We start from the raw sequence: 14173 nt of genomic DNA, 5'->3' as shown, positions 1-14173 counted from the left end.
GTGGGAGAAATGAAGTCAATACAATGCATAGTTAGAAAAGTCGCAAAAGTGAGCATCACCAATCTGTAGGGGCTGTTCTGATCTATGCATCTGCACCTCAAAAAGATCAACCGCCAAAGTATACGCGTCGGCCAGATGTACCAAGAAGAAACTTCACCAGAATCAATATGCCAATCTCTCAAGCATTGCAACACTTGTTAAAAGCAAATCTGATCACATTGAAAGACCCTCCAAAGAATGTCAACACTTCCTCTCTGAGTTATCGCCCCGATGCAACATGTGCATACCATTCTAACTGTCCAGGACATGACGCAGATCACTGTTGGGCCCTGAAAAATAAAATACAAGACATGATAGAAGCTGGGGAAATTGAATTCGATCCTCCAGAGACTCCAAATGTCATCACTAAACCTATGCCAAAGCACGACAAGACCGTTAATGCTATCCTAGACACTGTTTATATCTATGATGTGAGAGAATTGTCAACTCCGCTCCTTGAAGTCAAAGGAAAGCTAATACGAGCTGGTTTCTTTCCAGGTTGTGACCCTGATTGCTTTTATTGTGCACACCTACCCAATGGTTGTGAGAATTTGAAAATAGGAATTCAAAAGTGGATGGATCGTCGTATCATTATGTTTGAGAGGCTCCCTTCTATGGACGATTTATGCGAAGTTTTTTCAAATGGGATGAGGATAGAGGATGTCTCACTGGTTTCTAACATACCATTGAAAATCCCTACCAAAGCCCCTTTCAAAATTTCTACTGTACCCAAAGTGGCATCTGTAATCATCACCAGTCCGACTCCATTTCCATAATCCTCAGACAAAGCTGTCCCGTGGAATTATGACACTAATGTCTATGTCCATGGAGTTAAGCAAGACACCTTGACTGAAGAGGCCATGAATTTTACTACTCCAACTGTCGATAATATTGTGGGGACTAGTAAAATTACAAGAAGTGGAAGGATCTTTTCACCAGAAATTACTCCAAATGTTGCTACTAGTCCAGTCCAGGTCCCAGTTCCTAATCAAGATATCAACGTTCGAGGCAAAGAGCCACTAGTTGAACCAGTTCAAGTACCGGTAGAAGTCACTATTGAAGATCCATGGAGGCAAGAAATTGAGGAAATATTGAAAATCATCTGCAAAAGTGATTACAATATTGTCGAACAACTAGGGTGTAGCAACCTGCCCTAAAATTTTAGATTGCACCCCATTTTGATCTCAGGATATTTTATAAGAGGGCGGGTTTGACAATAGGAATGTCAAACCCCATGACTCTTAATTTCACCTGTTAATTGCACCCCATTTTGATCTCAGGATATTTTATAAGAGGGCGGGTTTGACAATAGGAATGTCAAACCCCATGACTCTTAATTTCGACCCTTGATGAATTAAAAGATATAGCTCTGATCGGGCAAATTTTGGGGTATGACAGCTGCCCCTGTTCAATCTTCTTAAACCTGAAGAATCGGATAGGCACGTCATTCTATCGTGATCTAAGGGTAGAAGATGATTGGACACTGAGAATGCTCCGAAATTTGCATTTGTTGGGAAGAAGTTATGTGGGAGATGGGCTTACAGATGCCACCCAGGATAAATGTCCCTCCTTTTGGAGTTTGAAACATGTGCTTTTAAAAAGCACCATTGTGTTTTGGTTGTAGCACGACCTAAAAAAGCAACCTGAATTTTATGCAATGATATGATGCATGCGATGTATGATGCAGTAGGCCTCTCAAAATAAATGAGAGCGATGTATGCATATGCATTATGTATGAATGAAGTATGTTAGTTGAATGATGCATGATTGTTAGTTGAGATGTGTTAGTAGCTTTGAAAAGAAAGATAGAACCTTTTCTTGTTGTTGATGAAATTTTGGGGAACATCACTGCCGAGGGACTAACGTGATAAACCCAATTGAAGTATCGTTTGAAAAAACCTTGTGCTCGAGTGTGAGAGAAAAGAACCGTCCTGCTAAAGCCTGAGTCTTACATAGCGAGGACTTGTAAGAGGGATCACTTGTTATGATTCTAACAAGTTCACCTGCACCAATAGGGTCATTTGCGAGGGTTATCGCAAACTCACTTGCACCATTAGGATCATTTGCGAGGGTTATCGCAAACTCACCTGCACCAATAGGGTCATTTGCGAGGGTTATCGCAAACTCACCTGCACCATTAGGATCATTTGCGAGGGTTATCACAAACTCACCTGCACCATTAGGATCATTTGCGAGGGTTATCGCAAACTCACCTACACCATTTAGATCACTTGCCCTAGTTCGGACGAGCTCACCTGCACCAAAGGAATTGCCTGCCATGATTCTGACAAGCGTACCTGCATGAAAGAGATTCACCTATTTTTAGACTCACGACTCGAGGGTCGGAGACTGGGCTGTTGTCACAGTCAGACGGGAACTGACTACCAGACGGGAACTGGATTTTGATGTAACAGTCAGACGGGAACTGGATTTTGATGTAACAGTCAGACGGGAACTGACTACCAGACGGGAACTGGATTTTGATGTAACAGTCAGACGGGTACTGACTACCAGACAGGAACTGGATTTTGATGTAACAGTCAGACGGGAACTGACTACCAGACAAGAACTGGATTTTGATGTAACAGTCAGACGGGAACTGACTACCAGACAGGAACTGGATCTTGATGTAACAGTCAGACGGGAACTGACTTTGAAAATGATTTGGATGGCCAATAAAAATTGGGTTCTTTGTGATATGTGAATGCATTAGATGATATGCATATGCTAGTGCGTATGTATGTATGCTGATGCGTGAAATGAACAGCAAGGTTGCTATCATCGGTGAGGTTACCGGAAAACATCAATCAGGTGATTGGAAAATAAATCTCAGTAAGGTTACTGGCATCGGTAAGGTTACCGGAAAACATCAATCAGGTGATTGGAAAATAAATCTCAGTAAGGTTACTGGCATCGGTAAGGTTACCGGGAAGCAGGTGGACAATGTAGCTTAGCACCAGGGTTTTGAATTGGATGTTTGGATGTATGGGATAATGCTTATGCTTATGCATATGCTGATTGATGTAATGTGTGGAATGAAGCAATGTCTTCTATAAGACTACCTGAAAAGGTTTTCCGAGATGGATATGAATATTTGTCTTAAAGAAGACTATCTGAAAAGGTTCTTAGCAAAGAATGAGGAATGTCTTTAAAAAGACCACCCAAAAAGGTTCGTAGAATGTCTTAAAAAAGACTGAAAAGGATGCCAAATCGTTTTGAAAAAGACTACCTGAAAAGGTACTTAGAACAAGAATGTCTCGAAGAGGACTACCTTAAAAGGTACTTAGAGAAAGAATGTCTTGAAAGAGACTACCTCAAAAGGTACTTATGACAAGAATGTCTCGAAGAAGTCTACCTCAAAAGGTGCTTAGAAAAGGAATGTCTTGAAGAAGACTACATGAGAAGGAACTTAGGGAAAGGAATGTCTTGAAGAAGACTACCTGAAAAGGGACTTAGAAAAAGGAATGTCTTGAAGAAGACTACCTGAAAAGGTACTTAGAAAAAGGAATGTCTTGAAGAAGACTACCTGAAAAGGTACTTAGAAAAAGAATGTCTTGAAGAAGAATTCCTGAAAAGGTACTTAGAAAAAGAATGTCTTGAAGAAGACTACCTCAAAAGGTACTTAGAACAGGAATGTCCTGAAGAAGACTACCTGAAAAGGTACTTAGGACAAGAATGTCTCGAAGAAGACTACCTTAAAAGGTACTTAGAGAAGGAATGGCTTGAAGAAGACTACCTGAAAAGGTACTTAGAAAAAGAAATGTCTTGAAGAAGACTACCTGAAAAGGTCCTTGGAAATGACTATGATCGTCTTAAATAAGACTGCTTGAAGAGGTTCCTAGAAAGGATGATGAACGCCTTAGAAAAGACTACTTGAAAAGGTTCCTAGAAAGGATCGTAGGATTTGTCTTAAAGAAGATTGCGTAAAAAGGTGTGGTGTAATGTATTAGCCAATGTATGTAATGCATGATTTGTATGTATTTGCATGATGCCCCAATGGTAGGTTGTTGATAACCAAGCGTATATAGCTCGCCGAGGTTGGATGGTCGTTGGATGCTAGCGCGATACCTATATATTTTTTTTTAACTTTGTAGTTAGGAGAAAGATTGATACGAGGTTGTAAAGCATGAAGATGCCTTTTCCTTTTGTTGTGCGTCTTATGGATTTGATATCTATTGCCCCAATATTTTCGCGGGAAAAGATGCTTATGAGGGAAGTGCCCCGAGAAACAACCTTGTCATATGCTTTGATGTTTAAATTGAAGGGTATGCCTTTGATCTCCAGGATATGGAGGGTTATCCATGGTTTTCTATCCGTTTTGAATTTATCCCATGCTTGACATGCCCCTGATTGAGATTGCTTCGAGATGTGACCCAAGTCAATTGAACCTTAGGAAGAATGCCCCTAGTTAATAGGATGTTTGATTGTATGCCCCTGTTTAGGAAAACCCTCTGGACGTGGTTTCCCCATTCAAGAGTCTTTATCAGAAATGATCGCCTTTGTGCTAAGTGTATATTCGTGGATGGCGTTGTACCCTTTGAGAAGTAACTTTAATGTGATGCGCATGCAAGTTTTGAAATTGAAGGAGTGGATGATTAGAAATGAATGCTTGAAGAAGCGCAATGGTTAGAAGTAGTTTTAACAAACTTTAGGAGTCAGTATAACAAATCCTACTTAATATGCTTTCGTAGTTGACCTTACCTCAATTAGGACTTTTGAATGTTGTAACTTGGCTTGGTTCATGGTTTAAGAAACAATGGATATAAGGCTCAGAATTTATATACCCACCCATTTCTCCTTGATGTTCTCCAAGTCCTAGAAATTCGCCTAATCCAATGGATGTGCTTTGTTTGTAAGAGAATCGTTTCAGTTTTAATGTTGAGCAGAAGCCTTAGTAGGGATCCAAGCACCGATGAAAAATGTTGTAAAGACCCAAGCATTGATGTGAAGCTTTGATGGTTTAGCAGTCACAAGACTATCCTTTGTATTTCGCTTTTATCCCTTATTTTTGCATGAATCAATTCCTTTGAATGTGATCCATCGGGATGCCCTAATTTTGCCTAAGTCATTTTCCTAAGATTCTTCATTTTGACTTAGCGGGCGTTTTTCTTTTGAATGCTCTTTTGATATTTGATCCTTGTATGTTGAATATTGAATATTGTGACTGCCATGTTTGTTTTTGATTTGTAAGCTTCGAATTTGATACTTCCTCGATCTTGAATGATGTATTGAGGAAGAAGATGTTGTGAATGTCATCTCCATTGCTCCCTCAATCTTGGATGAACGCGAGGAAGAAAATATGCTTGAACCTTTGCTTGAATTGATTGATTCTCTTGACAACCAAAATACACCATTGAATTAATCGAAATCTACCCTGCCCCTGGTTAAAATCAAGGTTTAATTGAAAAAGTAGAAACAAACTCCAACTCCTGGCTCGAGGGGGTAACGAGGGATTAACATCCTTATTTCTCCACTGTTTGGGGATTGAAACAATGCCTGTACATCCTCGGCTCGGTCTTACCTTGAAAGCATATGTTTAGTTGGACTTAGTTATTTGTGTTCGTCATTCTCCCTCAAGTTTGTTAATAATTGGGAGTGATAATTTGAAACGGAAAGTCGTAGTAATGCAAGAGCGAAGAGAAAGAATTGATTTCAAAACATGCATGATCATGTTATTGAATTACTATTCGACAGGTACAACGTTTTACATCAAATAACACTTTGTGATCGTAGAAATTACAACTTGAAATGGTAAAACCTATTAATCCTAAGGGCAATCTCCTTTGTGAAGGGTAATCTCGAATTCTCCTTGGGCATGTCAAACCTGTTGGGAATAAATAATTAGCGGTGGGTTTTCGTCGTATCGGAACTTCATGAGTTTCCTTTAACTGAACCTCTTTTGATTTTCATCAGGATAGTATCACACCATTCGTAACCTCCAGAGTTTGTAGATTGATAGAGAGAACGCCTATGACCCTTTTGCCCCTTGGCATGGAGTTAACACACGTCGCCTTTCTCCCTCGTATTTATGCATCTTTGTTTTAGGATTTTGCCCCAGTTGGACTAATCCTTGCCTCCAGGTTATCGTAGAGCATCCTTGTAAGTTTGATATGTTCTAAGATGAACCCCTTTATGACTAGATACATCTTGAGTGTATCTATGAGGGAACTCTTTGTTGAACTAATCCTTGCTCGATGACAACCTTTATTGTTTTTATAATCCTGTTATGACAAGGCATGGACATGCGGCTGGCATGGCGAAAGGCATCCCTTTTTTACTTAGTAAGACTAAGATCCTTCTCAATAATTTATCCTCCTTTCTCCATAGTCTACGATCCTTTTCTTTGGGAATTTTGGGAAACCGGCTAGCGTGGTAAGTGTGGATGCGGGTGAAGATAGAAATGCAGATGTAGATGCAAATGTATGACTGCATGAAAATGTGAACGCATGGATATGCGGGACTCCTTGTATTATAACTCCGTGTATGCAATGCAGACGTATGACGTATAATCCTAGGGATAGCCTTAGAGGCGACATTAGACCCTCGTGGAATCTTTGCATTCTCTATGCGGAACACAACCTATCTAAGGACGATATCGGATGAAGGGAAATCCCTATAGGCTATGGATAAAAGATGTATAGATGGAAATCCAAACCCTACAAGTTAGAGGGTGGCGGAAACAAACATGGAGTGACTGTTCAGGACGGTCACTAGATCTCATAGCCATCGAGAGGCCAATCGAACGCATGCTAATGAAGTTTTCCTTCGAGGAAGGACGCGTCGTTGTGAAAACATATGGATGTAAAAGAAAAATCCCTGCAGGTTAGGGAGTTCGTAAGAGCGAGCACGGAGTGACCGTTCAAGACAGTCACCGAATCGCATGGCCATCGAGAGGCCAATTGACGTATGCTAACAAAGATGTCCCTCGTATGAAGGATACGTTTTTAGAAATATAATCCCTACAGGCTAGGGAATACGTAGGGATACCTGTAATATTGAAACGCATAGATACTCGAAGCATATAAATTGCAAATATATAATCAGCACATAAGCCCAAAAGTCCCAGGTTCATAGGTTCGACGTAGCGGCTCTTGGGAGCCAACCTTTTTATAGAGGGGTTCTAGAAGGTCTCATGGGGTCGTTTGTAGCCTTCGAGACTTTTTTGTCTCTTCGGATTTTAGAACAACTCATTTTATCCATGAGGTTCGAATTTTTGGGGTAGGTTCTCGGAGAGATCAGCCAAGTATCCAGTCCTGCCCTCAACAAAGTCAAGCCTCGTTTTGGACATTTCCGAATACTCAACCCACTCCGAGTGGAGTTATCAGTGAGACTCGTAGGCGATTCATACTCCCCTATTGATCTCAAAGTTAACTCCCACACTTAGGGTTTAACGCAACATAATAACGCAACAGTGCATATAACATAACATTTACGCAATTAAATGCAAATATATAAACATTAATAATTAAATAATTTTAGGCAAAAATAAATAAAAATAAAACAAAACACAAACCATAAAAATGGCAAATTAGCCTAACCCTACAAAGTTTGCCAAAAACTTAAATAGTTTGCCAAAACCTAAACCCTGCCAAAACCTATAGGAGCATAGCATTCACCATTATAGTTATCCCCAGCAGAGTCGCCAGCTGTAGCAACCTGCCCTAAAATTTTAGATTTTTAGAGTCGCCACCTATTCTGAAGGGCGAATAGGAAACCCTACGCAGTTAAGAGATCAGGGTAAGATACTATATTCAGGTCGAGGGAAGGTGTTAGGCACCCTCAACCCTTTCCTATGGCTTTGAATCTAAGGTCAACGGTGTTATGGCTAAGAGTATTAAGGTAAGGTTTATGCCTTCGAGGGTTAAATAATTAAGGGAAATAAATCGGGAAAAATGAGATTTAGAGGGAAGGGGACTCGCCTTGTTGCCAAGTGCCTACGTACCTCCTTATGGAGGATCAGAGTCAACGTAGTTCGGGCACAGGGTTGTACGCCTTTGAACTAAAATTTTGTGGTTTGACGTTGTTTAAAGGCTTTTTGAGTGGCCTATCGTAGTTTTGAAATAGGATGAAAATCCGTAGTTTGATTTGAGGTGTTTTGAATGTTTTAGATTTGGGCGTACAACCCTGATTTTGATTTGTACTATTAACCGCGATAATCAATTGATTCAATTACCATAGTTAACAGATTAATAGTTGTATCATTACCAATTCTAATTGATTGATTCAATTATCACTAATAATGAATTATAATATTTTTTAATAGTTTTTATGATTAGTTTTGTATCATCATCTCTCGTAATCGATTGATTCGATTAAAAATAATAATGAATTAAAATGAGGAAAAGAGGCTAATCATCGCAACCAATAAAAATGGTTGAAACCTTTTAGCCAAATAAATGTTATTTTAATTATCGGACTTGATTAATTAAATTAATCGATTATTAATCATCGCGACCAATAGATTCGGTCGAAACGAATAATAAATAAAATCCTAATATCCTTGGCCAAATGGCCGGTGGGATTGGGCAAACCCTAATGCACCGATAAGTATCCTTCTAGGGTTTTTGGTGATTTTTATAGTTGAAATTAATTAAATTAATTAACTCGAATAATCGAGTAACCAAAATGATCGAGAAAATATAATTCTAAATCCTAATTTATTATCCCAACCCTATTTGAATGAACTAATTAAATAAATTAATTGAATTATATACAAATAATTATTATTTAAAATAGACAAAACCAATGAATAAATAATTAAAATTGTAAAGGAACCTGGCTTGGATCTTGTGTTGTACACCTCTGTGACCCCATGATGCACCTTCAGCCTGGCTTACGTTAGATCTGAATTGATAGGAGATCTCATGGTGGAGAACTGACGGTGTATGGTGTGGCTATGTGGGCACGCATACAGGATCTGAAGCAATGCTTGATAATTGATAATAAAACGTCCCTGGTGGGGATCGAACCTGGGACAGGTTGCTTAACACAAACACCTCCTGCCAACGCGCCAGCTATCTTATGGTGTTAAAATACCATCACACATACGTATTATAGCAAAGTAGACGAATCCAGAAATAAATAAAAATAAAGGTGATGCGCCCTGCTTGTCTTCTCCGCGGGTTCTTCCTCTTTTCTGCATTTTTCGGAAACCACTACCACCTGCAACACACAAATCACAGAATACAAATAAGAAATTTGAAATAGGGGCATGGATCGATTGCATTCAATCCTCTGAACATTAAGGTGGCTTCGGTTTCCTTCAATTCGGGCTCAATCTCTAAGCCCCAATTTTGAACCTTCATCACCTAACAATGGTGGAATCTCACATATGCAACCAAACTCCGATTAACCTATGTCAAAAGCTTCAGAGAACCACTAGGAATCAGTTGGTAACCTTGGAAGGGCCTAAACCGGATTCGATCTTGGTCTGCACATTTTACCTTCTTTCACGTTTTTGTTTTCGTTCTTCAACCCCCGATTTGTTTGCGGCCAATCCCCCCCTCAATAAAAATAAGGATTTCTCTTTATAATGCATAACCTAGGTTCTTTTCCTAATGGGCTAGTACCCAATTACCCCCAAAACTCAATTAAACCCAATAATACCAATACTAAAATTAACAAAAATAATTCTAATATATATATATGTTTACTAAAACCTAATTATAATAATAAACCTAATAATATTAATCCAAATAATAATCTTAATAATAATATCACCTAATATTAGTATTAATATTAATAATAAAATTAATAATATTAAATACTAATAGTTAGAAGTAATAAAAATTACTAATAATAATCTAAAAAAATGCAAATGTTAGTAAAAGAAAAATTATATTAACGAATGATGAAACCCTTGAAACACCTGTTAATTGCACCCCATTTTGATCTCAGGATATTTTATAAGAGGGCGGGTTTGACAATAGGAATGTCTAACCCCATGACTCTTAATTTCGACCCTTGATGAATTAAAAGATATAGCTCTGATCGGGTAAATTTTGGGGTATGACATAGGGCACACTGCTTCAAAGATTTCAATGCTGTCTTTGCTAAAATATTCAGAAGCTCATGCCAAGGCCATGATGAAGTTCCTAAAAGCTGCACATGTACCACAGGAGATTTCAGTCGACCAATTCGAAAATTGTGTTGCCAGTCTAACAGTGAATAATGGTCTCGGTTTCTCTGATGCTGATTTAACCCCTGCTGGTAAAAATCACAATAAAGCCCTGCACATCTCTATTGAATGTAACGACACCACTCTGTCTCATATGCTGGTAGACAACGGTTCCTCTTTGAACGTGTTACCAAAAGCAGTACTGGAAAAACTTGACTTCAAAGGAGTTGTGTTACAACCAAGCGATGTTGTGGTAAGAGCCTTCGACGGGTCAACAAGAACAGTGTACGGAGAAGTTAAGCTCCCAATCAGAGTGGGCTCTCAGATCTTTGATTCTACCTTTTACGTGATGGAAATTCATCCAGCATACTCCTGTTTACTAGGACGCCCTTGGATACATGAGGCAAGCACTGTAACTTCTACCCTGCATCAGAAGTTAAAATATCCGATAAAAGGCAAGGTCGTCACAGTTTATGGCGAAGAAGAATATATGGTTAGCCACCTGAGTAACTCCAAGTATGTTGAGATGGATGGTGAATTCATCGAAACCCCCTGCCAATCTTTTGAGGTGGTCCCTCCAGATGTCTCTACTGCCAAACATATTTCTGCAACTCCTGCTACAAAAATAACTCCAACTATGGCTTCTCTCAAAGATGCTAAAGCTGTGATCGAAGAGGGTGGTTGCACAGTATGGGGACAACTCCTTGATGTGCCTTACAAGTTCGATAAGCTAGGTCTGGGCTATGCTAATGGAACTCAAAAGAACGATCAAAGTCCTCGTTCTGGAGGATTAATGTCACATTTCATCAGCCAAGGAGTGAATGCTATTGAAGACGATGGAATGATCTTGAACCATATTATTCAACAATATCCAAATGAAGTTCCACCTGTTTCCATGGAAGTTTGGGATACTTTGGGAGAACCAAGCGGCAAGTATGATTTTCTAGTAAAGTACACTGCACCTCAGAGTTCTTTTATTGCCATTGAAGACATCGCCCCAACTGGATGGGGTGATCAGTTTGAAGATTGCAAAAGTTTCACAAGTTCCATTACTGAGCAATACCAAAGTCCACCTAGTCCGAAAGAAGTTTGGGATACGCTGGGAGAACCAAGTGGTAAGTATGACTTTATGGTGAAGTATTCCGCTCCCCTGAGCTCGCAAGTCGCTATTGAAGACATCACCCTGATAACACGATTTTATATCGTATATTTAGCTTGAAATCCGTAGATATTTATAGCGTTTTCCGTTTATTATATTGATTTATTATGATATTACGCGAGTATTTGCTTTGTTTCAGGTTTTACACTCTTATTATGACTATTTGTGAAAAGGAGAGGAAATGGAGCTAAAATGACCACTATTTATGCCTAAAAGATGAAAAATGGGTGCTGAAGTAAAAAGGAGGTGCAAATAAGGCCCAAATGTGCTAAAGGAGACCCAAAGGCCCAAAGAGACAGACCAGTCCACTGAGAATCAATTGTGCGTGGCCCAAACCACACAAGCAAGTGGAGACGCACGTCTCCAACGTTCCATGCCACGTCACCAAAGAGGAGACGCCCGTCTCCAACCTCTCCTAGATTCTCTCCACTTGAGATGCACGTCTCAAGTCGTGTGCTGAGTCTTCCCCAAAAAGTGGAGACGCACGTCTCCAAGTCCCAGTCTGAGAAGTCCCTGGTTTCACGCGTCCCAACTGCAGAAGCTCCCCTATAAATAGAAGCAGTCACTTCAGTTCAAAACGTCCGATTTCCTGCTAACGAAGTGCTGCCGAAATTGTTCCGCGCTTATTATTTTTCTTCCTGCTTTCATTTAAACAGTTTATTTTCTCACAACAATTTCTACACCGGAAATTGTTGTGAACCTTTTATAAATCTAGCCTTACGTTAGATTTATCGCTTTTATTTCCTTGTTTTAATTTCCGTCCGTTTAAATTCCTAAGAACGATCCAGCCAACCTGTGGTGGAAGTTCGGTACTTGAAGATTCAGTTGCAATTTATTTTATTCAGGTTTACTATTTACCGCCTTTATTTATATAGTTATTGCATGATATATTATATGTCAATTAACATGCCTTTTATTATAAGCCAAATTAATTTATGCATGCTTAACCGTATTAATATGTCTGGCTAATTTACTAAGATATCGGTATGTAAAGTAAGTTAACTGTGGGATCCGAAATAAATTGGCTTAAACTATATTTTATTAATTATCACTTGTTTTTGGTTTGTATGTCTAATTTAATTAGTAAGTCTTAAAACCAATAGAGCGAAAGTTTGAGGGGCTAAGACGGTCAAAGGTTAAAATCAATAGAGCGAAAGTTTGAGATCTTTAACTGAATAGTAGACATAGGACATTAGTTTTAAGGATGGCGAAAGCGTATTAAAACTAATTAGGACTTATTTATTTTCAAAAAATGTTTTTACACCCGAGCGGGATGGCGAAAGCGTACGTTAGGGATATTAGCATGTTCCGAGTCAACAGAGCGAAAGTTTGAGATTAGGAGATTTAAATAGATAACAACTTCATAAAATAGGCATTTTATTAATTACATTGTTTCCAAAAAGCTTTTCTAATATCTAATGGGATGGCGAAAGCGTACATTAAGAGTTAGGATAGTAATCTAAATCAACAGAGCGAAAGTTTGAGACGAGGATTTTTAACCAATTGAATTAGTAAAGATTTTTAACTGAATTATGCATTAGCCAATGGACCTTCGAATCACCTAAAGTTAAACGAAATACATACTGATATCTGTTCATTATTATATTTCTTATTATTCACAAACACTCTCCCTTAGGAACAATCAAACTATTAGTAGCCTTAGCTTTACATAGTAACCTTAGATAACGGTAGATCGATTCATAGTCCCTGTAGATTCGATATCTTTTAAAACTACACGACACGACTGTGCACTTGCAGTCATCAGATTAATAGACACGTAAAGTCGCGATCAAGTTTTTGGCGCCGTTGCCGGGGACTATTTAAGTCGATATCGTAACTCACTGTTACACCGTAGAGACTAGGGCAATTCTTTCCTTTCTTTCTGGACGATTGTATGCCAAATACTTGTTCACAAGGAGGAGATTTAATACAACGAATTAACGAGATCGAACGTTTCATTAACGTCAAACGTCGAGCTCGCAATCTTCCCGAAGTAGCACCAATTCCGATTAATCAGGAATTGACCTTTACTGATCAAATCAATCAAATTATCCCGAAGTTAGAGATGGCTGCTATTCGTCCTCTTAGAGACTATGCCGCTCCTTCACGCGCTGAACCGCACTCAAGTATCTTACCACCTGCGATTGAGGCGAACAATTTCGAACTGAAACCTTCGTTGGTACAAGCTGTTCAACATAATCAATTCTCTGGAAGCCTTGCAGACGATCCCAACCTCCATTTATCTGTGTTCGTGCAATATTCCGACACTGTCAAAGCTAACAACGTTAGTTCCGAAGCTATTCGATTACATCTCTTTCCCTTCTCCTTGAGAGATAGAGCTAGAGCGTGGCTTCAATCCTTGCCTTCTAATTCCATAACTACATGGGACGAATTGAAGAGAGTATTCTTAGCGAGATACTTTCCGCCTAGCAAAACTGCTATGCTAAGAGGTCAAATCAACGGATTTACCCAGAAAGATAACGAATCACTCTTCGAAGCTGGGGAACGTTATAAGGACATGCTTAGACTATGCCCTCATCATGGACTCGAACCATGGCTGATCATCCATACTTTCTATGGTGGTCTCCTTTATAACACTAAAATGACTATAGATGCCGCTGCTGGCGGGGCACTAATGGACAAACCCCATGATGAAGCATACAACCTCATAGAGAACATGGCACAAAACCATTACCAATGGGGTGGAGAACGAGCCGCTCTAGAGAAAACCCAAACCAAAGGAGGAATGTACGAAGTAAGTGGTATAGACCGCGTTAACGCTAAAGTAGACGCTTTAACCCAAAAGATCGAAAACTTAACCATCACTCCTTCAGCCACCGCTGCTGCCGTAGCACCTA

At 39.3% G+C, this 14173-nt stretch overlaps 1 non-coding gene across 1 annotated transcript; it reads right to left on the bottom strand.

Annotated features, from left to right (window-relative positions):
* Positions 1-13755: 13755 nt before the first annotated feature.
* On the bottom strand, positions 13756-13862 carry LOC131622653 (small nucleolar RNA R71). Its single transcript, XR_009289964.1, has one exon. It is a non-coding gene; the product is annotated as a small nucleolar RNA R71 (small nucleolar RNA).
* Between the last annotated feature and the right edge of the window lie 311 nt (positions 13863-14173).

The sequence above is a fragment of the Vicia villosa genome, unplaced genomic scaffold (assembly GCF_029867415.1).
Source record: "Vicia villosa cultivar HV-30 ecotype Madison, WI unplaced genomic scaffold, Vvil1.0 ctg.000034F_1_1_3, whole genome shotgun sequence".
Classification (NCBI taxonomy): Eukaryota; Viridiplantae; Streptophyta; class Magnoliopsida; order Fabales; family Fabaceae; genus Vicia; species Vicia villosa.
This window is presented reverse-complemented; position numbering and strand designations above follow the sequence as displayed.